We start from the raw sequence: 23,673 nt of genomic DNA on the forward strand, positions 1-23,673 counted from the left end.
CACACGTTCACACACACGTGGCTTCCCAAAAACACTGACATCTTGGAGAGCTATTTTTGTACCCAACATTAGCAAAACAACAGAAAGAGAGGCTGCTCCAGCGTGCTGGAGCAAGTGGTGGCTGCAGCTCGGCTTTGCCCAGCCCGTGACAGAGCCCCTCTGCTGGGGGGTCCTGTCCCCCCGGCTCCCGATGGGTCCCCACTGGCTCAGGGCAGCTGGTGCTCAGCCAGGTGGAGTGTGGGACGAGGGCCTGGACTCTGGGCACTGCTGTCCAAAGCATGGAACAATGCTGAAAGTAGGAAATGAGTTTTCTTGTCCTCAGCCTCGTGTCCGTGAGGAACTGCACCTTCCCAAAGGTTTGCCCGGGGCCAGCAGTGTCCCTGGGGCAGCTCAGACCTTCCTGGCCCTGCAGAGCTCCTGGTGGCAGGACAGCAGGGACATGGCAGGGCTGCACCGCAGCTGTGGGAGCCTCTGATCAATGTTTAATGGGCTCTGCCTCTTCTCTTTCACAGAGACACCCAACCCCGGGGTTCGGATCTCCTTCCCCCACCTTGTTACCGGCTCGGGGTTGTAATGAGGGCTCAGGTGTCGAGGTGGTGAGGAGCACTCGGTGTTGATTGGCAGTGGCTGAGAGAGCTGGTACAATGGGAACGGAGCCGGGAAAGGGCTGAGGCAGCACAGCTCGCCCTGCCCGGGCTGGGCACAGACACATCTGCTGGGACCCTGCAGTTGCCGCCTTCCTCTGCCCCACAAGAAGGGCTGGTCCCTCCGGGCTCACCCGCACCGGGGTTTCTCCTGGTGTGCCTGGGCAGTGTCCCAGCTGGGCAGGGAGGGGCTGGGGGCTCGCCCTCCCTGCTCGTGCCCGCGCTGTTGGATGCAGCCGCCGCGTTTGCCCGCGGGAGGACAGCCCCGGTCTCGCAGTGTGCCAGGGGCAGCAGTGGGTGCCGTGGGCGAGTCTCTGGGAGCTGGTCACTGTCCCAGCACTGCCAGTGAACCTTCTCTGTGGGAACTGCTGCCTTAGGCTCAGGAAGCGCTCAAAAGCTCAGGGATGGAGATGAGCCCAAGCAGGATGGGGCACCTGATGAGCAGCTGAAAGATGTTGGAGATGTTTAAGATGAGGCGGCCCTGCTGTGGGGTAAGGAATTGTCTGCTTTTTCTCTCTGCCTGGATCTGTGGCTCCAAGCTGTGTGCAGGAGGGCGCTGAGATGTTGGGAACCGTTGTCTTTCAGGGATGTTTTTCCAGTGTCTCTGTGGGAGCTGTTCCCCAGAGCCTCCCTGCTGCAGTGGACATGGGCACAAAAGGTGTGGAAGCACTTGGGTTTTAAGCACAGTGTCCTGGTACCTGCAGAGAACTGGGTTCTGCCCTTCCTGTGGGGCAGCCCCCTGTCCCTCCCTGCTTGGTGCCAGCACCTCTCCGTGCTGTCTGTGCCCGGTTTGATTTGGCCTTTGACTTCCTCAGGTTTTGGGGGCCTTTGGCTTTCCGTGGTGTACCCACAGAGCTGACTGTCAAGGAACAGAGCAGGTTTTTTGTAGGATGTCGGTTTTTTCCTTGCTAAATCATTCCTGGTTTGTTCCAACGGGTAAAAGTTGTTGCTGTAGACTCAGCCATGGGCTCTGACCTTGTGAGACCTGCTGAGAAAAGCAGACTCGCCCTACTGGGAAAGGGCTTCCAGAGGGCCCTTCAGCAGAGGCAGAAAGTGTGGAGGAAGGTGACCTGGCAGCACTTGGCTGAGGCTTGGGCCAGTACAGGACCAGCATTCCTGCCTGGTTTGTAAGTTCAAAGTACAGATCCTGCCAAGCTGGGAAATTATTTCCAAGAACAGTTCTGGGCTCTGTGTCCTCCCAAGGCTGGGGTAGTTAATTTCCATCTCAGTGCTGGAGGTGTTGCAGCTTCCCCTGGGCTCGTGTTGTGCCCTGGCCCTGTGTGATACTGGCTCTGCCCAGCCCTGGCTGGGGGAGGAATCGCTGCCAGGTGGGATCTGCTCTCCTCATGCACGGCACAGCACGTACAGGAGAGAGCATGCTTTGCCTTATCACAGTGGCTCATGTTTTAGGGAAGTCCATGTTTGAAGCCGGATTCATTTTTCTGGGCTGTTGCACTTCCCCAACCTGTGATGTTGATTTCTGGCTTTCCTCTTTGCATGCTGACAGTCTGAGCCACCTTTGCTGTGTGATGCACCTGCTTGGCTTGGTTTTAAATTTCCCCAAAACCAGAATTTTGGGAATTGCTGAGAGAGGGGAGAGGCTCTTGAGGCTTTGGGTGGGACCCTACCGTGGCAGGGGGGATGGTGATGGGGCAGAGCTGTTGCCCACATACCTCCAGTGCCGTGTGGCCACCTCACATCCATGTGATCAGCTGCTGCCTGATGAAGGCTTCGTGCTGGTCATGGGCACCTGAGCTTGTCCAAGGGAGAATTTGCTATAATTTATGTGAAAACACTGGAGTCTGGCTTCCCTGCTCCCCTGGCTGTGACATGCTGGATGCTGCTGGGGCTGCTGAGGCATCTTTCAGTGCAGAGGGAGCAGCTGCAAATCCTGCCTGGCCCCACTCTGGGAGCAGCCCCTCTCCCCGTGCCTGCCCGAGGCCAGCACACCTGCCTTCCTCCCAGAGCTCTGGGGAGGGTGGCATTTCTCCAGCCATGTTGCTGGTGGCATGTGTCTGCTGGGTGATGGATCTGCACGTACAGATTACTGGAATTTGCATAATCTGAATTTTAAATGAATTCCAATTTTTGTGATTGTCAGAACAAGTTTTCTTTCTAATAAGCCTTTCCTTTTAACTCCTCCAAGGCCTGTAGTGCTGTCAGCACTCCTGCCTCGGAGACAGGGGAGCGGCTGATTGCTTTTGACATCTGTCTCTCACTCAGATCCCCTGCCTTGTCCCGGTCACTCCAGCTGTGACAGAGACAACGACCATGGCCAGGCTGGGACTGTGCTCTGAGACCTCAGGCATGTTGTTTAGGGTCACTCGGGGATGGCCAAGGGACTGTTTGGGTTTTGTGCCCAGCTGGCTCCTGATGAGAGCAGCAGGAGCAGGGATGGGACCTTCTGCAGTGTCCCTTGCTGGGGGAGGAGAAGAGAGACATGGCTGAGTTACAGACTGTGCTGATCTCCTTGTCTTCACAGGAAAACTGGTTGTTAAAGGCAGAATTAACCCTGTTAAGCTCAGCATTAGCCTTATGGAGCATTAAAAGAGGTCACCAGGGCTGAGTCACTCTCTGTGGTGGCTGCTGGGACAGTCAGTGCAGATTGTAGCAGGGCTCTGAGGGACTTGTGCTCTTCCCTTTTCCCCATGGGAATTGGAAGTTCTCAGTATCTAGGCCAGTCGTTCCAGCATTGCCCACTCACTCACTTTGTGATGTTATGGCACAGATCCTGCTGCCTCTGGAAGAGCCAGCAATGCCCAGGGTCCCACATGCTGACCCAGCTTGCTTTGAGCTCTCTCTGCTGACCCCTCTGCTGCTCTGATATGATGTGCTGCTCTCTGAGCGAGGAGTCACCCGGTTTGTGCAGTGGGGGTGGGGGAGAGCAGCCCTTGGCATTGCCGTGGCATCCCTGGTGCTGCCCCAGCTGCCCTGACTCTTCTGCTTGCTGTAGTTCCTGCAGGTTTCAAGTAGGTGACTCAAGGTTGTGTTGCTTTCCTGCCTCTGCACTAATTAATTTTACTCTGTACTCTCACGCACTGATTTATTTTTTAATTATTATTATTTGTGCATGGTATTTTTCCAGGCAGCGATTCTGATATGAAATGTCTGTGCCCTGCAGGAAACTCTTAGACTCTGTTTGTCTTGGGAGTTCTACAGATGAGTTGAGCAGAGGAAACCCCTGCCTGACCAAGCGATGATGACAGAGACAAGGTGAATTGGGATAGCAGGGCCTGGCAAGGGAGGCAGTGAGGGGAGGAACTCACTGTGTGGCAGAGATCTGGTCACACCTGGTGCTCACTGGAGCCACTGACAGCACCTGGGCTGGCACAGCTGACAGGTACCTGTCCAGGTTTTCCCATTCCAGTGAACAACGATCAGCCCAGGGATGCCTCCTGTCCCTGGTGGTCACGGCACTGATGTTGGGGAGTGCAGAAACTGCCTCACCCCAGAGCAGCACCAGTCCATGGGGTGTGATTATCCCGGTCTGGGTTTCGGGTGCCAGGTGAGCTGGAGACTAAGTAGGACCTTGGCAGAGCCCATCTGTGCATTATCCCAGTGGTTTGGTCTCGTTCCCAAGTGAGCAGGGACCTCCCAGGTCTGCTGGCTGCAGACAAAATCAATTGTCTCCTGCATGCAGCCGGTGCTGGAGGCTCTGGTGTGATGCTTGTGGTGACAGCGAGGTCATGCTGACCCTGCCATGGATCCCACTGGTGCCAGTGAAATCCCCCTCTCTCCCTGGTGCTGGGACTTCTCTTCTTGTTCTATTTTATTGCTATGAGCCACACGCTCCCATACCTGAATTCAGAAAGGATCAGCAAACACACAGAAGATTCCTGGCTGTGCCTGTAGTTCAGTGTGATAAAAATAAATAAATATATAAAAATAGAATCATAAAATCCCAGGAGGGTTTGGTTTGGAAAGAGCCCTAGAAACTGTCTCATCCCACCCCCTGCCATGGCAGGGACACCTTCCACTAGCCCAGGTTGCTCCAAGCCCCATCCAAGCTGGCCTGGGACACTTCTAGGGATCCAGGGGCAGCCACAGCTGCTCTGGGTTGAATAAATGACCATGTGAGAGGCAGGTCAGCCGTGCTTGGTGAGGAGGTGGAGCAGAGTGATGAGAGTCATCCTGGACCTCCACACACTCTGCCTCAGCTCCCTGAGCAGTGGCAGTGACTGCCTGAGGGAGGTAATTGCAAAGGCAGCTGATGTTTGAGCTCTGTGTATCACTCCTGTGCCCAGCCCTCCTCCCCACACTGTTCACTTGCCGGCTGTTGTTCTCCGAGTATTTACCAGAAAAACCCAAACCTGATAAATAACGTGTTGTTGGAGCCAGAGAGCAACTCATTCCCTGGAGGGCAGTCCCTGGGAGCTGGGAGGAGGCTCCCTGTGAATCACCCCACTTTGCAAATTAGTGTGGGAGTCAACAGGCACAGCAAAGCTCAAAACCAAAATATACCCGGCTTATTTCTCTGGTGAACGTGGTTTTATTTACAACAGCAGCTGGTGACGTCCCAGCTGGTGCTTTGTGGTGCCTCTAGTAAAGCAGGGATGGCTTGGGAAGAGCACAGCGTCTGTGGGACTGCTCTCAGCGTTCCCACACAAAGGCAGATGTCTCCTGTGGGAGGAATTAGGAAGTAGAGGAGCAGTTTGCGGGGAATGCTGCAGGCCAGGCTGGTAGAGAGGAGGTTCTGGTGGGGGTGGGGACAGTGTGAGACATCCCACTTTGTCAAAGCCAGGCTGGGACCAGGTGTCTGTGACAAACACTGTGAGCTGGGGTGGGTGAGGCCTCTCCTGTTCGATGTGAGCAAGGTGGGCCCAGTGCTGGGAAGGTTCAGGGCACAGGGATCTAAAATTAACACACAGAAGATGTGGGATGCTGAGCTTGAAACTGGAAGGGGTTTATTGCTGAGGACCAGACTCTGGGTTTGATTTCAGTGCTGCTGTTGCAGGGTGGGTACTAGTGAGACCAGTGTGTCATTTCCCAAGAAAATATGCAGGCTGGGTTTGGTCCTAACCTGGGCCTTTCCAAATATCTTATGCAAACTCCCATGAAATAATCTCTAGATTCAAAATAGAACAACCACAGTGAGAAACCACCGAGCTCTCCCTGCAAACCCACAGTGTTTGCTCCCTCTGCTGGCTTCGCTCTGGGGAGGAGAGCCTGCATCTACCTGCCAAGGGTTGGGAATGCTGCGGAGCATGGAGCTGGCTTGGGAGGTGGTGGAGGGAGCATCCCACAGGCTGGAAAGAGAGAAGAGCAGCAGCTTCAACCAGCCCCAGTGCAACGTCCTGCACCCAGGTCAGGGCAATCCCAAGCACAAGAGCAGATTGGGCAGGGAATGGATCAAGAGAAGTCCTGAGTAGGACTTAGAGGTGTTGGTGGATGAGGGTTGGACATGTCCCGGTTGTGTGCACCCAGAGCCCCCCTGTGCTGGGTTGAGCCCCCAGTGTGGGCAGCAGGGGAGGGGGGATTCTTTCCCCTCAGGTGAGACCCCACCTGCAGAGCTGCCTCCAGCCCTGGGATCCAACAGCAGAGGGACGTGGAGCTGCTGGAGAGAGTCCAGAGGAGGCCACGGAGATGCCCCAAGGGCTGGAGCCCCCCTCTGCTCTGGAGCCAGGCTGGGAGAGCTGGGGGTGCTCACCTGGACAAGAGAAGGCTCCAGGGAGAGCTCAGAGCCCCTTGCAGGGCCTAAAGGGGCTCCAGGAGAGCTGCAGAGGGACTGGGGACAAGGCATGGAGGGACAGGACACAGGGAATGGCTTCCCAGTGCCAGAGGGCAGGGCTGGATGGGATATTGGGAAGGAATTGTTCCCTGGGAGGGTGGGCAGGCCCTGGCACAGGGTGCCCAGAGCAGCTGTGGCTGCCCCTGGATCCCTGGCAGTGCCCAAGGCCAGGCTGGACACTGGGGCTGGGAGCAGCCTGGGCCAGTGGAAGGTGTCCCTGCCCATGGCAGGGGGTGGGATGAGTTTTAACATTCCTTCCAAATCAGTCGGTTCTATGATGCTATGAAGTTTCCAGCCTCTGATGCGTTACTGTTGATATTTCTGCACGAGGAACATCAAATGCTCAGCGAGCAGCAGGGCTGAGGAGGAGCAGAGCAGAGTCGTTTGCCAACTTCCAATTTTACTCTGCTTCTACAAGCGAGACTCACCAAAAATGTGCACTGTGTCCTTTGGTATGTGAAGTTTGTGTGAAAAAAGAAAATAACCACAGTGATTTCAAATAAGGGAGACACTATTTTGTGAGCTGGAGTATTCCTCCTCCTTGGCAGGACTGGAGTCTCACGTGAAACTCAGAAGATTTTTTGGGTTGGTGCTGCAGCCCTGTATGGGTTCTTGACAGTGCAGGGTGGGCTGGGGATGCTTTGGGCTGCAGCCAGCAATGGCCCAGCTGCCTGGGAACCAAATGCTTTTGGATGGCTCCATCCTGCTGAGCTGAGGGCTTCTGCTGGCACAACCCAGATCAGTGTCTGGTTGGTGTGAGGGGGTGCTTCAGCTTCTCCACCTGCCTTTGGCTGCTTGTCCCCTCCCAACAGCTGGCTGTGATGGTGACAATGGCCACAAGTCTTCTGCCCAGGCCCTTCCTGGCCTCGACATCCAGCCAGAGAGGTCCTGGAAGTTGCACACTCTGGTGGGTCTTTTCACCCTCATTTCTCTTTCTTCTGGGGTTTGCCAGCAAGAATGGTTTTGTGATGGTAGGCCCCTGGATCCAGCCTGGTCACTGGTCACACCAGGTGTACTAAATCCCATCCTCTGCTGCACATGGGGCCTTTTAGTCCACCCACAGACCTTCCTTGTGTTTCCCTGGGAGATCTGTTCCTCTTCTCTTCCTCTCAAGCCCATTGCAGTTGTTTCCCAGGTCTCAGAAAGCAAATCTGGCTGTTGTAGTGTGTCCCCTTACAGCTCAGACCCACAGTGTGCAGCTTTTTTGGTCCTCTTGGTGTGAGGGAGACTGGTGCCCCAGGTTTATGAGCAAAGGGTGCAATCCCCAAATGCCTTTCCTGAGCAACTGGAGCGTGCCAGCCAAGGAACTGCTTTGCCAGCCTGAGATTTAAATCCTTCAGAGCACTTTCCCTACAAGCACATTCCTGCAGGAAGGTGCTTGTGCCTGAAAAAGCCCTTTGGGACACGGCTGTGGCTTCCCAGAGGCTCAAGTGGATTCAGCTGCAGGGCTGGGAGCACTTGAGTGCAGTGGCTGTGTGGAGGTGGCACTTTGCGTGTGCCGGATGCCATCAGCTGCTGCTGCTGCTGCGGAGCCTCTCCGGGTGCAGCCTGCCTGGGACGCGCTGGGTAAATCTCCAGGCAGTTTTTCCTTTAAGAACCGCGGAGCTCGGAGCTGCTGGGCAGTGCTGGAGCGTGGCTGCAGTAGCAGCTGTGTGCTGCAAGAGGTCTCTGCAGCACCGCTCTTCAGGCACCCACCCCGAGCTGCTCCTTCCCTTCCCTTCCCTTCCCTTCCCTTCCCTTCCCTTCCCTTCCCTTCCCTTCCCTTCCCTTCCCTTCCCTTCCCTTCCCTTCCCTTCCCTTCCCTTCCCTTCCCTTCCCTTCCCTTCCCTTCCCTTCCCTTCCCTTCCCTTCCCTTCCCTTCCCTTCCCTTCCCTTCCCTTCCCTTCCCTTCCCTTCCCTTCCCTTCCCTTCCCTTCCCTTCCCTTCCCTTCCCTTCCCTTCCCTTCCCTTCCCTTCCCTTCCCTTCCCTTCCCTTCCCTTCCCTTCCCTTCCCTTCCCTTCCCTTCCCTTCCCTTCCCTTCCCTTCCCTTCCCTTCCCTTCCCTTCCCTTCCCTTCCCTTCCCTTCCCTTCCCTTCCCTTCCCTTCCCTTCCCTTCCCTTCCCTTCCCTTCCCCCCTCTGTGTTTTACCTACCCCTGCTCTCATTACAGAGCTCTGAGTTCTCAGCCTCTGAATCACAGAATCCCAGGGTGGTTTGGGTTGGAAGGGACCTTAAAGCTCATCCAGTGCCACCCCCTGCCATGGGCAGGGACACCTTCCACTGGCCCAGGCTGCTCCAAGCCCCAATGTCCAGCCTGGCCTTGGACACTGCCAGGGATCCAGGGGCAGCCACAGCTGCTCTGGGCACCCTGTGCCAGGGCCTGCCCACCCTCCCAGGGAACAATTCCTTCTCAATATCCCATCTATCCCTGCCCTGTCAGTGGGAAGCCATTCCCCCTTGGCCTGTCACTCCAAGTCCTTGTCCCCAGTCCCTCTCCAGCTCTCTTGTCCCTCACAATTTCCCCTTTCCTTATGCCTGGGAGTCTGCGGGAAACTCCCAAAGCTCCCCACAGCACTGGGGGGTCCCCGTGTCAGCACCCAGCACCCACATCTGACTGTCCATCATTAGTGAGCACTGTCAGGACTCCATGCTCTCCCTGCACATGGAGCCAAGGCTCAGCTCTTTGCTGCTGCCCACTCTCCAGTGTGACCGGTGACCAGGGTGAATGGGGGACATGGCACTGGTGCTCCCGGAGCGTGCTTGTCCTGCTGCAGGTCCCAGCACCTCATGCAGGGTTTGCTGCCAGCTGGGTGCTGCTGATCTCAGCTGGGGCAGGAGGGACTTTGGGGGGATGTTGTCGTCTGTCTCCTTTCCCCTTTGTTGTGCGGTGCCCACGCTGGCACACGGGAACGCATGGGCACCATGAGCCTGTTGGGGCACACACTGGAGCTGGTTCAGCTCCTTGGGGAAGGCTGACAGAGGAAGGTCTGGTTGGGACTGGGGATGGGGAGAGCTCTCTGCCATCCCAGGGGCCCTGGCAGGCTCCCCAGAGCTTCTCGCCCTCTCCAGGAGGCTGTGGGGAAGCCTGACACTTCCCGAGGAGCACGGCGAGGCAGAGGTTCGGGAAGGAGCTGGCAGCGATCTCAAAGGGGACGTTAAGGTTGGAGATTAAGTGGAGCATTTCCGGTGGGAACAGGCTGATGTCTGGGCTCGGGTGTCACCTGGCTTTGACTGCAGCAACAGCCCTGTTGCACTTGGGAAGGATGGAAAAAGAAAGGATCCTGAAACCTAAGAGCTGTGTTGCTATTTGCTTTGGTTCTGGTTTTACTCCAGGAATAGAAACAAAGACGATGGATTTGCATCACCAGGAGCAACTTGAGGAGGGAGGAGGAAGCGATGGGACCTCATTAGTGACAGGAATGTGCTGGCAAGAGGAGGGCCCTGGTGACAGGGAGGCGGTTTGACCTGAGGGTTCCTATTAGCATTTTGTTCATCTGACTTGTGTTTTATTTTTTAATGATGAGATGGTGAGGTTCAGCAACTGAGCCTTATCTCTGTAAGGGAGCGCTTGCAGAGGCAGAGGGTGCCCAGGCTGCTGCACAGAGGAAGGTGCCTTTGGAGGTGCCCCACTTGAATAATTGGGTCTTGATCTCCTGGAAAGAAAAGGAGATTTATCTCTCTCTGCACTGACTGTTCACATGTCACATGTAAAGCTGTTTTTCCTCCTTCCTGCTGCTGCAGTCACACCTCCAGTCTGAGCCCAGTCCCACCAGAGGACTGAGAACAGCCACACTGGGGTGGTAGAAGGGCTGCTGTGAGACCCTCAGACCCTCACCCTGGGGGAGGGAAGGGTGGGATGGGATGGATGCTTTGTCTGTGGAGCTCTTGGCACCCTTTAATGGCAAGGGGAGTGTTTGTTGCCAGCCCGCTGAACCTGTCCTCCTGGAAGCCTCCAGGCAGCCCAGAAGAATGGGACCCAGCACCCAGGAGCAACTGGCAGGGGAGCAGGAAGGCAGAATGATGTTTTTGCAGGAGAGAATTGCCCTGTTTCTTTGGCTGTTACAGAGGTGACTTTCGAAGGTAGAGAGGAGCTTTTCAGAGATGTCCAGCTATCAGCATGACAGCATTCAACATCTGGATGTCCCTGTTCCCTGACAGCAGAAATGTCCAGCCTTGTGATAAGTTTCAGCACTTCAGGACACTTTCAGGGAAGCAGGATGAAACTGCTGTCCTGGAATGACCCAACATGCTCCCAGTGCCCCTGTGGGGTGGTGGGGTCCTGGAAAGACCCCAGTTTCAACTTGGGGCGTTGGCGTCTTGACAGTCTTGTCCAGGCCCCTGTTAGCTCGTGGGGAGGAGAGGGAGGAAACTGATTACTGGAGCAGATCGGGGATGGAGCTTCACGTCAGGAAGCTGCAGGGGACATTGATAAGTCCCTGCTGGACCTGGGCCCTGGTTCAACCCCCGCTGCCTTCCCCCCTGGCAGTCACTGGTGCATGCGGAGGAAGAGCCACGCTCTGGGCTGTGGTACCTGGGCTGGGAGGGAGCTCGTGCCCACTCTGGTTGGGGTTTGTGCTGCTGCCCCTCTGGGGGCTCATTCCCTTTCAATAATTGGCCTCTGCATCTTTGTGGATGGGTTTCTCTTTCAGGCTTGAAAGTCAGCAGGAAATGCAACCTATAGCTCTGCTGACCATCCGGGTTTTGGCCAGATGACCACTCACTGGTTGGTGCTTGTGGCCACCAGGTACCTCTGGTGACATCTGTGGCATTGGCTCTGCAGCAATGTGTTGAACAGTGGGTGGTAGGAGGGAGCATTGGCTGCCCCAGAAGTAGGGAAAACAGAGCCTTAGTGCCTGCTGCTGGCCTGGGAGGGGGTTTGTTCTGACTGCAGCTCTTTGCTTGCTGGGAAAAGGCACCAAGTCCTTTGCGCTGGGATTGAGCCTCGCGATGCTCCAGAAGGAGCACACAATGCACAGTTTCCTGGGAGCCTTTCTGTTGTTGAGCCCATGGGGAGGATTTGGGCAGGAAGCAGGAGGTGTGCTGGAGAGTTCCAGTGGGCTTCAGGTGAATGCAGCCTTTCCCCCCAGAGCCCTGGCTGGTCTGGGGTTCTGGTGTGCTCTTACCAAGAGCCTCAGGGTGACGTTTTGTTCATCTCACTTCTGGAGAGCACTGAACAGGCTGCCCAGAGAGTTTGTGGAGTCTCCCTCGCTGGGGATATTCAAAGCCCACCTGGACACAATCCTGTGCCATGTGCTCTGGGATCACCCTGCTTGAGCAGGCAGGTGGGACCAGATGACCCCTCCAGTGGTCCTTGCAACCTGAACTGTTCTGGAATTCTGTGACCATATTGGTGGTCTGATCCTGCTTTCTCAAGCTTTCTGCATGGAGCCTGTGAGGAGGCACCTTCTCAGGGAGGTACAGCCCTTCTGCCATCCTTCATCTTCTTCCTGAGATGGCACCACCACCAGAGAGCCTTTGGATGTGATTATGCATTGCCTGGAATATCAGCAAAGCTGCTTTGGCACCTGGGAAGCCAAGTGGGCACCCTGCAAACCTTCAACTTGAGTGTCACTGTGAGATAATAACTGCACATTGCCTCTCTGAGTCCTACAGGACATGTGGAGCTGGAGCAGCTGAGCACAGCGTGACCACAGCTCTGTCAGCTGGGCACGTTCTCCTGGAGGTGTTCAACCAACCAAACAAACTGGGTCTGATTCCTGACACATGCAGCAGATCAGAGTGTTTTCCTTACCTACAGTGGCCACGGGCATCCACAGATGATGGCACTGAGCTCTGCGGCTGCGGTGTCTGTCCTCCTCCTGGGGGGTGTCTGTCCTTCTGAGTGGTGTCTGTCCTCCCTCTGGGGGAGGTGTCTGTCCTCCCTCTGGGGGAGGTGTCTGTCCTTCTGAGTGGTGTCTGTCCTCCTCCTGCAGGGTGTCTGTCCTCCTGGGGGGTGTCTGTCCTCCTGGGGGGTGTCTGTCCTCCCTCTGGGGGCGTGTCTGTCCTCCTCTTGGGGATGAGTGTCCTCCCTCTGGGGGGGATGTCTGTCCTCCTTCTGAGTCGTGTCTGTCCTCCCTCTGGGGGGGTGTCTGTCCTCCTTCTGGGGGGGGTCTGTCCTCCCTCCAGGGCAGGTGTCTGTCCAGCCAGGGTCCTGCTTCTGGGTGTCCTGTTTTGGCTCCCAGTGGTGGCTGGGAACGCTGAGCTGCAGCCATCCGTCTGTTTGGGCTGGATTCCCATGGGAATCCTCAGGAACTGTGGTGTGGTGAAATAGATCCACCCCAGCACACGTGCCCGGGGGTACGGATGGACCTGTTTGTTCTTGGGGAGTTCCTTTCAGCTTTGCCAGGCTGAGCCTGCTCCTGTCAGGCCTGCAGCGCTTGAGACAGCGGCAGGCATGGCTCCCTCAGGGTCAGGCTTTGTCCCGCTTTGGGGGAGCTCTCGTGGGAGCAGCCCTGGGCTCTGCTGGGCAGGATGGGCAGTGCTTGGCACGCAGAGTCCCTCTGGTGCTTTTCCCTCCCAGCTGCAGCTGGTTTCAGTTCGCTCTCCTTGTTGTCTGGGTGAGGGTCTCACAACAGCCCAGCTGCCTCCCTTAGGAGAGCATTGGGGAGGCCATGAGAGCCACAGGAGCTCCAAGTGTGCTACAAAGTCTTTATTGGGGAAATCAGTGCCCTTGCTGAGGAAAGGCAGGATTTTCATCCTGGGAAGGAAATAGGTGACAAAGTTGAAAATCCCCTGCATTTGGAGACCTCTTCCAAACAGTGACAAGCCACCTCTTTTCTGTTCAGGCCTCCTTGGCCACAGAAAGGCATTTAGGTCAGCAGCAAAGGCAAATCTTGGCCCAGGGACATGAAGGGTTTTACTGTGCAGGTTCTTTTTGCATAGGGTAGACCTTTATTTAGTCTTGGTTTTGTTCAGCAGTTCCCATCACACACAGACTCACACCCTCACACCCTTGGACGTGTCTCCTTTCTCCAGGACCATCCAACACCCCCACGGGCATCACTCCCCCTTCCCAAAAAGTTATTGTTCCTGGAAAACAGAGCAGCTCTGCTGGAATGTTAATTGGGGGAAGTGAATAACCAGGGCTCCCCTCTGCCTAACCTTCCCCAGCCCCCTCTTAACGAGCAAATTGCATTTATTTAGGCATTGAAGGTCCTGTCTCTCCTCCCCTGGGCAGACTGAAGTGTCCATTGTGCAGCTCTGCCTTGGGATTTGCTGCCATTTGTTCAAGGAATGTTTTTTCAAAGAAAGGCAATTTTTATGGGGGGGGGTCCAACACCCCTTTCTCTCTTGCTGCAGGGAGAGATGAGTTACGGTGGGCAGAGGTGGGCACCAATTTGTCATTGGTGCTGTTCCCAGAGTCACTCAGGCTAAAGGCATGGGAGGCAATGTGAGTATTTCCCTGTCTTTCCTTGTTGAGGCCGTGGAGGAGACAGGGAATGTGAAATCCAGCCTGTGTCTGCAGTGGGAAGCAAATTGATCCTGTGTGGGTGCTCAGGGGGCTGCTCCCTGCCAGCCTGGGTTCCCATCCCGCCTCCTGCCAGCCCAGTCAGCGTGGCACTGGAGGGCTGGCACCGAGCCTGTGCCTTGGGGAGAGCTTTTCCCAGTGAGGATGAGGTTTGAGGCCACCCCCAAAAAGCCACTAACCCGTCCCAGGGGGACTATGGGTTCGTGTCTGTGTTTCTCAGAGGCCAGTGCTCCACTGAGTGCAGCCCTGACAGCCCGTCCAGCCCAGGCTGTGGTTTGTGGCAGAGGTGACAGCTCCCACAGGTGTGCCCAGCTGTGGGCTGGGCTGGGGCACCCCGTGGTGGGAAGGCTGCAGGTCAAGTTTGCCTGCAGGCTTGGAGGTGTGTTTATCCATGAAAGCATCAATATTTTTGTTTTCCTGCTCACTGGGCTTTGGATTCACCAGCTGAACCATTGGAGGGGTTTTAGAATCACAGAATCATGGAAAGGTTTGGGTTGAAAGGGACCTTAAAGCTCATCTTGTTCCACCCCTGCCGTGGCAGGAACACCTTCCACTGGCCCAGGCTGCTCCAAGCCTCATCCAACCTGGCCTTGGACACTGCCAGGGATCCAGGGGCAGCCACAGCTGCTCTGGGCACCCTGTGCCAGGGCCTGCCCACCCTCCCAGGGAACAATTCCTTCCCAATCTCCCATCCATCCCTGCCCTGTGGCACTGGGAAGCCATTCCCTGTGTCCTGTCCTTGCATGCCTCTTCCAAAGCCGTTCTCCAGCCTTCCTGCAGGCCCCTTTAAGTTACTGGAACAGGCTCTGAAGTCTCCTTTTGGTGGTGGCTGTAGGGATGTGGATGCCCTTGGATATCCACCTCATGCTGGTTATGCCCCAGATGTCACAGCCCAGCTGGGCTTGGGCTCGCTACCCCTCCCCATGTGGAGCAAGTGCTTTTCTGAGATGAAACCCTGAAATTTTAGTTACACATGGGATTGGCTGGCAGAGGATCTCTGGTGCTGTTTATTCTGACCCTGAATTTGTCATGCAGGATGTTTGCGTGGTAAATTCCAGTCCCACAGCAGGCTCCTGTGTGGGGCTTGCTGGGAGGGTTATGGCAGAGAGGGGGGTCCTGGCATTGCCATGAGGTGCTTCTGCCCAGAGGACCAAGGCTGATGAGCTGTGGAATCCTGGAGGCTCCAGACTGGCACTGGTGGTACTGGAGGGGAGAGGTTGTTCCTGTCTGGTTCCTTCCATGATAGGGAACTGGCCTTTTTTCTTATGTGCAGTGATTTGTATTGTGTCAGCATTCTGCATTTGGTGGTGTTTGGCGGCCCCAGGATTGACCTGGGAACCTGATGTAATGTTTGGAGGGCGCTTTGCCTCGTGGTCCTGTGGTGGAGGTGGAGGCAAGGGTGTGTCAGGAGCGGGCTGGCCCTGGAGGTGCTCCCCGGAGCTGGGCTGGGGAGAGGGAGAGCACCAGGAATGGTGCTCTGGGGGTCTGGGGAACCTCAAAGCTCAAATATCCCCAGAGAAAAATCAAAAATCAAACATTGTGGGGGAGTCTGCAGAAGGGGATGCAGAAAGTTTGCAAGTTCGAGGGCTCAGGTGAACCCCCTGGAGGAGCTCTCTCCCTCCATGTGCAAACCCGTTTGGGGATCATGGAATGATAAAGATTGGAAAAGCCCTCCAAGATCACTGAGTCCAACTGTTAACCCAGCACCACTGTGTTCACCACTAAGCCGTGTCCTGAGTGCCACATCCACAGACTTTTTAACTTCCCCCAGGGATGGTGACTCCAGCACTGCCCTGGACAGCCTGAGCCAGTGCCTGACCACCCTTTCCATGAAGAAATTATCCCCATTATCCAATCTAAACTTCCTCTGGCTCAGTTTGAGGCCGTTCCCTCTCCTCCTGTCCCTGTTCCTGGGGAGCAGAGCCCGACCCCCACCTGGCTGCCCCCTCCTGTCAGGGACTTGTGCAGAGCCACAAGGTCCCTGAGCAAGAGAAGAGGATGGATCCCTTCCCAGCAAGGGGCAGCTGGGACCCTCCCCTCTGGAGCCTGATTGATGTAGATGCCCTGTTGGGATCCAAGAACTGCACTGCAGTGGGCAGCAAAATGGATTCAATTCTCCCACTGCATGAGAATATGAGCACAGCGTGGCTTTGAAGGTTGATGTGGAGCAGTTTGCAATGACACAGGAAGCTCTTGCTGGGACTGACTGCTGGAGCCATGCCTTGCACAGATTTTGGTCTCCCAGGCTGCCAGGACTGTCCGTGTGTCCAGCCTGATACCCCACCCACAGCCCCAGTGCAGCCTGGCAGCCTGAAGGAGAGGCTGGGTGTGCTCTGGGAGGCTCAAAACCACTTTCTTCCCTGACTGGTTTGGTTATTTTTATTTCTAGAGCTTTGGAAGCACATCACCCTCACCCCATCACTTCTAGGCAAGCGATACTCCAGACCAAATGAATAATTCCACAGCATGGTTAAAGCAGGTAATTCTGCAGAAATAGCACTGGATTGAAAACTGAGACCTCAGCCCAGATCTCTGACACGATGCCCTGCAGGATCTCAGGCCCTTGGAAAGCAAATTCCTTGTGATGTGTGCTGAGTTTTGGCAAGCAGGCCTGGGAGGTGGCGAGCAGTGCACAGCTCCCAGCAGCAGGAGAGTCGTGGTTTGTGCTGGGCTGGTGCTCAGCCCTGTCTTATGCTCGGTCCCTGCCCTTTTCACAGAATCACAGAATATCCTGAGTAGGAAAGGACCCAAAAGGACCATGAGTCCAACCCCTGGCCCAACAACCCCACCCTGGGCATCCCTGGCAGCGCTGTCCAAACACTCCTGGAGCTCTGGCAGCCTCGGGGCCGTGCCCATTGCCTGGGGAGCCTGGGCAGTGCCCAGCACCCTCTGGGGGAAGAACCTTTCCCTGCTCTCCAGCCTGAGCCTGCCCTGGCACAGCTCCAGCCGTTCCCTGGGTCCTGTCCCTGGCACACGGAGCAGAAATTGAAGCTGCCCCTCCACTGCCCCTCCTGAGCAAGCTGTAGACCTGATGAGATTCCTTCTGGACAACCCTCTGGAAGCTCTGGGTAGCTCCTGCTCCCCAGCTCTCTTTCCCACGTGGCACACAGTGCTTTGCACTGATGGGTATCGCTGCCTGCCCCGTGCCCAGTTGCTCACCAGCTTTGGAGCATCTGAGCATGCAGAAAACTCCTGAGAGGCATCAGAAGCAGGTGTTGGATGCTTGGGAAGGGTCCTGAGCCTGCCTGGCAGCAGCAGCCCTTGCAGGACCCCTCTTTAGCAGGGTTGGTGTGTTTGATGTTGAGTGTAGCATCAGCAGTGGCTGCCTGGGCACTGGCACCCCCTCCCTTGGGTGCACCCCCTGCCCTGCAGTGCCATCCCCACACTCTGCCCGGCTGAGGCTGCACAAAGTGAGCAGTTCCCACCTTCTGCATGGATTAAACCCCGTGTTTTCCTTCCCAGATCGAGTGCCTGTGCAGCTCCAGCCCCTCTCTGTCACCCAGCCTCTCCTTCCCTCCAGCCCTTGCCTCTGCCCCTCGTCCCTCTCCTCTGCCCTTTGCTCCCCTCTTGCAGCCGCTGCTTCCCGCTCAGTGCTGGGCAGGCTTTGTCAGAGTAGGGTGAGGTGCAGGCAGCATTCCCATGTCTGGAATTCAATGGGAGAGGCACTGTGGTGGCAGGAGGAGGTGGCAGGTCCTGGCTTTACCCATCCCCTCCTTTTTTCAGTGCACAGGAGGGAGAGCTGCAGCCAAACCAGACCAAATTCTGGGTCTCGGCTGTTGGGTTCGGAGACTCTTTGTTGTTCATGTGTTGCTGATTTGTATATTCATGATTAAACCTGCAGCTGTCCAGTGCTGGGAGGATTTGGGATGAATTAGAATGACAAGAGACATGGTCTTCACAAATAAAGTAATCATTTCTCCCTGCACTTCGCATTCATCCTCTTTCAATGGGTCTCTGTGTGACGCAGATTTGCTGCACTTTGATGCCGGGACTGCTGGGAGGTGTCTGGATCTTGCAGTGCTCTTTATTCCCGTGGCAGCCGTGGGTGCAGTGACGTGGGAGGAAGGGGCAGTGTGTTAAATGCTCTGATAGTTTCTAATGGTGTCAAATTCTGCCATTTAAATTGGGACTTTCATGCTAGAGAAGAATTGAAAGGGGAAGATGGGCGTGAAAATTGCTGCTGTGGGCCTCCGTTCCTCCTCAGCGTCCCTGTCGGGTGCTTGTTGATCAACCTCCCTCCCCATGGTCCCGCTTCCCCTCCCGCTGGAGCTTAATCCCTTGCCGATGGCATCCCTGTGTTGCCATGGTAATTGCCATCTGGCGGGTCGGGCGCTTCACCGCTGCCTGCTGGAGAGTGGGAGCCGGGGTGACCCAGTGGGGAGGTGGCACGGTTCCTGCTGGACCTGTGGTTGCTGCTGTGGTGGCTGGAGGTCAGCACGTGCCCTGCAGCAGCAGGGGACTGGGGTACGGGTGGCATCAGCCGTGATCCCATCTGGCACGTTACAGGTGTGGCTTTGACCTTCTGTTGGTGTCTGAAGTTTAACAGTCAGGAGAGGTGGTGGCAGTGCTGCTGGTGGCAGTGTGGGTGGTCACTCCCTGGCCCCTGTTTTCCATGACCAAGGTGTTCTGCCTCCTCCTGTTCCCAGGAGTTGTACCCTACATCCACGCTGCCATTGCCTTAGGGTGAAGTTCTTCCAGTAAATCACCCATTCTAAAGTTTCCTGAAGTGACTGCAGCTTCGGGTCCTCACCCTCCTGGAGTCTGAGAGTGTGAGCTATTTGCTTTTTGCTGTTTGCTTTAAAAAATCCCCAGAGATGCCTGGGACCTCTCCCTTGGGTGCTGGACAAGTTCCTGGTCCCTTCCTGAGGTGGTGATGGGGGCGGCTGCTCCATTTTCCTGGCGTGGCATGAAGGGTTTGTGTGGGAGTGGTGGCAGAGGGCAGGTGGAACTTGGGATGAGCCTGGCCCAGGGCTGTGCGGTGGTTTAGGAGCCACATTCCCAAGGCTGTGGGCCCTGCCTGCCTGGGGGAGCAGAGGGAAGCAGAGGAGTGCGGGTGTGATGGTACTGAATGTTCTTCCCAAGCTCCACCGAGCAGCGTTGAAGCTCCTCTGGCGTGAGAGGAGGGCTCAGTGGGGACAGTGAGGTTTCTGTGGGTCCCTCTGTAGGGATGGCAGTGTCTGGGAGCTCATCAGGGTGATCTCTGACCCTCCTGTGCTCACCGTGGTGGCAGGGGGCTCGTGGGCATGTCTTGTAGGAGGTTGGTGGTCATGCCTGAAGGCCTGGGCAAGGGCAGCTCTGCCATAGCTGGCACAGACTGTTGTGGCACTGGTGGGTGACAGATAAGTGGTGCAGAGTTGTCTTAGGCACCAGGGCTGGGTGGAAGGAGATCTGCTGGATCATGGTCTTGCTGGTGTCCAAGGCCAGGCTGGACGGGGCTTGGAGCAACCTGGGCTAGTGGAAGGTGTCCCTGCCCATGGCAGGGGTGAGATAAGATGGGCTTTAAGGTCCCTTCCCACCCAAACCATCCTGGGATTCTAAAGTAAAGATGGATAGGGCTGCATGGGAAAGCTGGAAGTCATGTAGTAGGTAGGACAACATGGAAAGTGCTTTTATTTCTGTGCTTTCTAATTGAAAGCCAAACAGATTATAGTTTTACAGTCATCCACCTGATTTAAATGAAGCATAAAACATCACCATTTCCCAATAAAAAGCTGTTGACAAAGTAGCTGCAAAGCTCCCAGGGACAAAAATACTCTTTGAAAGAAATGCAGGGCACACGTTTGGGAGGAGTGGGTTGAGTAAGCCTCCAAGCTGTTTTTTCCCCCTTTAAATAGCACATTTGGAAGATAGGAAAGTAGAAGAAACGTTATTTGATAGTAGGTCTGTTCCTGGAGGGAAGCACATGGAGCACGTGGGGTGTTTGCTGTGCCTGTGGTGCAGAGCTGGAAGGATGTGTGGTGGGGAGGGCTGGGCAGGGCCGAGATCTTCATCCCCCTTTTTAGGCAGCACATGTGTTGTTGTTAGAGGCTGGCTTGGGAAGCCATAAACAGAGCAAAGTTTGCTTCGTTGCCAACCCAGATGAGATAAAATAGTTTTACAGAGATTTATGGGGATAATAAACTATGTAGGGAAGTTTATGACACGTCTAGCTGTGATCAGTGAACCTTTAAAGGGTTTATTGGGCAGGGACGTTGTCTGCCATGGACAAGCCTTGCGTGGTGTTGGAATAGTTGGAATTGTGCTGTTGGCATAAAATATTTTGATTTAAATCATTTATTTGCCTCTTCCCAGAGCCTCTCCATAAATGAGCCTGGCAGAAACTGTGTGCAGGGGGAGGGCTGGTGGTCAGTCACCTCCAAATTTTCATCCAAACGAGAGATGAAGCTGAGGGAGATCAGCTGCAGGAGCACATCACCGAGCCCCTTGTGCAGGACAAGGGTGTGCTGGCTTCTAGTGCTTAAAACAGGGATAAACTGAATTTCTGTCCCTAAGCAATTCATTCAGGGTTTCTGATTGCCTAGATGAGCATGTGTCTCCCTGCAAGTAATCAAATAATACCATAGATAAAGTCCTGGAAAAAAGGCAGGAGTGGAAAACGTGGAGGTTGTGAGAGCACAGGACAGCACTGCTGGGGGAGGAGTCCGAACTGAGCATCTCCTGCTGTGCCCAGGGAGCTCAGATGTGAGAACAGTCTGGGATTCTCCATGTGGGAACCTGGACCTGCGTTGCACAAGAGATCTGAGAGCAAAACCACCGACTCTGGCAAATCTGAGATGACAAATGTGCATGGCTGTGGGAGAAATCCCAACTCCCCTTTTAACAGTACCACCTGGATACTACGGCTTTACGCAGACTTGGTCTACTGCAACCTTGAAGTAAAGGCAGCCTGTGTTGGGTTTTAGGCAGGTTGGGGGTAGAAAAAGCTGCTTTACATTTAAGTTAAGTGACCACAGGAGGTGAGAGGTGGCTTTGGAATGGGTCTGTGTCCTGAGGTTGTCCCAGCTCACTCCTTGCTGCCCACCAGCAAAGTCCCAGTGGGACCCCTGGGCTCTGCAGCAGCCTGGCCACATCAGCTCTCGCCTTCCTCGTCTGTGTTCCATATCCAACAAGCATTAAGTGTCACTAATTGCTTTGATTCTTGCCCACAGCTGGGGGATTTTGTGGGGAATTGTGTTCCTTTCCATCTCTTGCTGTCTGTGTGGAGCAGAAGGGAACTGGGAAGGGAAGAGGCTGCCATGGGAGGGACACGGCTGCCCCTGTCATTGACTGAGCACCTGAGCATTTACCCAGGGCAGAGGGGGTGGGCAGGTCATGGGGATGGACTCAGCCTCTGGTTGTGTTCCCCATCCCCAAATGCAGGCATGTGCCCCCATATCTCCCTCCACTGTTTCACCTCACTTTTCCTTATGCTTGGTGCCTTAGGAAACCTTTTTCTTCCTCTTCTGGATTTTTCAAGCAAGGGAAAGCTGGCCCTGATGTCCCAAACTGGGACAGTGATTTTAGATCACATTGTCATTTCTGCAGAGGGTTTTGCACAGATGGGCCTGTCCCTCTTGCACCCTCTGCTCACCCAAAGCACAGGTCCCCATGGGCACTGATGGCCTGGTTAGTGCTGCCTTCCCATCAGCTGGAGCTTCCCTGCCCTCACGCTGTGCTCCTGGTGCTTGCTGATCTGTAGCTCTGCAGAATTCTTGGTGCCTGCTGCAGGCAGGATGTTTGTTTGTGCTTTTCAAGGAGAATAAGGCATCTGTAGTTCTCTAAGCACAAAATCGATTTACATGAGCAGTTTTCCTCTGCAGCTTTGGGAGGTGAGCTCCGTTCGTGGTCTGCAGGCTGCCTGGAGGCAGAAGCAGAGCTTGCCCGTAGGAGGTTTGGCAGTGCAGGGCACTGGGATGGAGCTGCATCCTCTGAGCCTGGCAGGGCTGAGGCAGGATGGGCTCCACAGGGACAGGCCAGTGTGCAGCTGGGACTCGGGCATTGGCCAAGGGAGACCATGGAATCATAGAATGGATTGGGTTGGAAGGAACCTTAAAGCCCATCCCATCCCACCCCTGCCATGGGCAGGGACACCTTCCACTGGCCCAGGCTGCTCCAAGCCCCAGTGTCCAGCCTGGCCTTGGACACTGCCAGGGATCCAGGGGCAGCCACAGCTGCTCTGGGCACCCTGTGCCAGGGCCTCCCCACCCTCCCAGGGAACAATTCCTTCCCAATCTCCCATCCATCCCTGCCCTCTGGCACTGGGAAGCCATTCCCTGTGTCCTGTCACTATCTACTCGCATGGAAAGTCTCTCTCTCTCCTTTTTATAACCCCCCTTCAGACCCTGCAAGGGGCTCTGAGGTGTCCCTGGAGCCTTCTGTTCTCCAGGTGAGCACCCCCAGCTCTCCCAGCCTGGCTCCAGAGGGGCAGAGGGGCTCCAGCCCTTGGGGCATCTCCGTGGCCTCCTCTGGGCTGGCTCTAACAAGTCCCACACACGGGCACTGAAGGTCTGGCTGGAAAGGCTCTGGGACTAGAAGGCCCCTGATTCTCACTCTAAACTCTGCTTTCTTTTTTTTTTTAAACTTGTCCTTTCAGAGGATTTTCTCTCGCAAATCACGAGGATTGTATGAAATGCCTCCTGTGTGGTGGTCCCTGCAGAGGTTCAGTGTGTGCCCTGTCAGGAAGTGTGGTGGTGGTGGTGGTTTGCTTTGCTCATGTTGTCACGTCTTCCTTCAGTTATGGGATAAATATTAACACCACAACCACCCACTAACTAGGCACTGCCTGCCATGGCTTATCATCCCAGCCTTGGGCTCTTGGAAAAACGTTACAACACCCTTAAGTTTAAAACAAACACACGTGAAACCCAGTCCCTCTGGGTCTATTAGGGCTGACCAGCAAATGTGCATTTCATTACCCAAAATATGCTGGTAGACCCAGCAGAGTGAGTGAGCCAAGGGGCATTAGACCTGCAAAACACTTTGGATAAAATACAGAAAGTGTTTTTTATTTTTCCACCCCTCCCCTTTCTCTTCTTGATTTCTCCTGCCATGAATTCCTGGGTAAAGACTTGCGTTTCTGAGGGAAGCCCGGGCGCCAAGCTGGGAGACAGATTGTGCAGCCCAGGCCCAGGAATGGCAGGAGTGACCCAGTGGGCGGTCAGAGAACACTGTGTTTTATTTTTATTTAGTTTTTCTTCTTAATGGTGTCAGTGCTTGGCTCCAGGTGCCTGGATGGGAGAGTTTCTTGGTGTTGTCCTTCCATGTGGTTCAGAGCCCCCTCAGGGTCCTGCAGTGGGAGCAGAGCTTTGCTGGACTGGCACCCTGGGGGACAGCACAGGGTGTTCCTGCTCCAGTTGGCACAGCAGGGACCTGCATGGCTGGGGACCACAAGCTTGGGTCTGGCTCATCCACCACCAGGAATTCTCTGTTGTCACCTCCGTAAGTGGGAGGGAACAGTTTTAAACTAAAAGAGGAGAGATTTAGATGAGACACTGGGAAGAAATTCTTGGTTGTGAGGGTGGGCAGGCCCTGGCACAGGGTGCCCAGAGAAGCTGTGGCTGCCCCTGGATCCCTGGCAGTGTCCAAGGCCAGGCTGGACATTGGGGCTTGGAGCAACCTGGGATAGTGGAAGGTGTCCCTGCCCATGGCAGGGGGTTGGAGTGAGATGAGTTTTGGGGTCTTTCCCAACCCAACCATTCTGGGATTCTGTGATTTGCATGTGAGCAGCAGGTGTGGCTCCAAGGTCTGCCCCATCCATGCAGAGTGTCTGGGATGGGAACTGGTAACACCCAACCCTCCATTTATCCTGCCTGGTGCAAATTACAGCCATCAGGGCTCCCCTTTCATCCCTTCTTGGTGGGCTTGGCAGCAAAAGC

The 23,673-nt window shown here is 55.4% G+C and overlaps 1 protein-coding gene across 1 annotated transcript in view; it reads left to right on the top strand.

Annotated features, from left to right (window-relative positions):
• The window catches only part of LOC309578971 (ankyrin repeat and fibronectin type-III domain-containing protein 1-like), a gene marked incomplete at its 5' end in the record, with an annotated part of 190,096 nt that overhangs the window by 26,251 nt on the left and 140,172 nt on the right, over positions 1-23,673 (top strand). The window lies entirely within an intron of this gene.

This window comes from Coloeus monedula, assembly GCF_965178545.1.
Source record: "Coloeus monedula genome assembly, chromosome: 16".
NCBI lineage: Eukaryota > Metazoa > Chordata > Aves > Passeriformes > Corvidae > Coloeus > Coloeus monedula.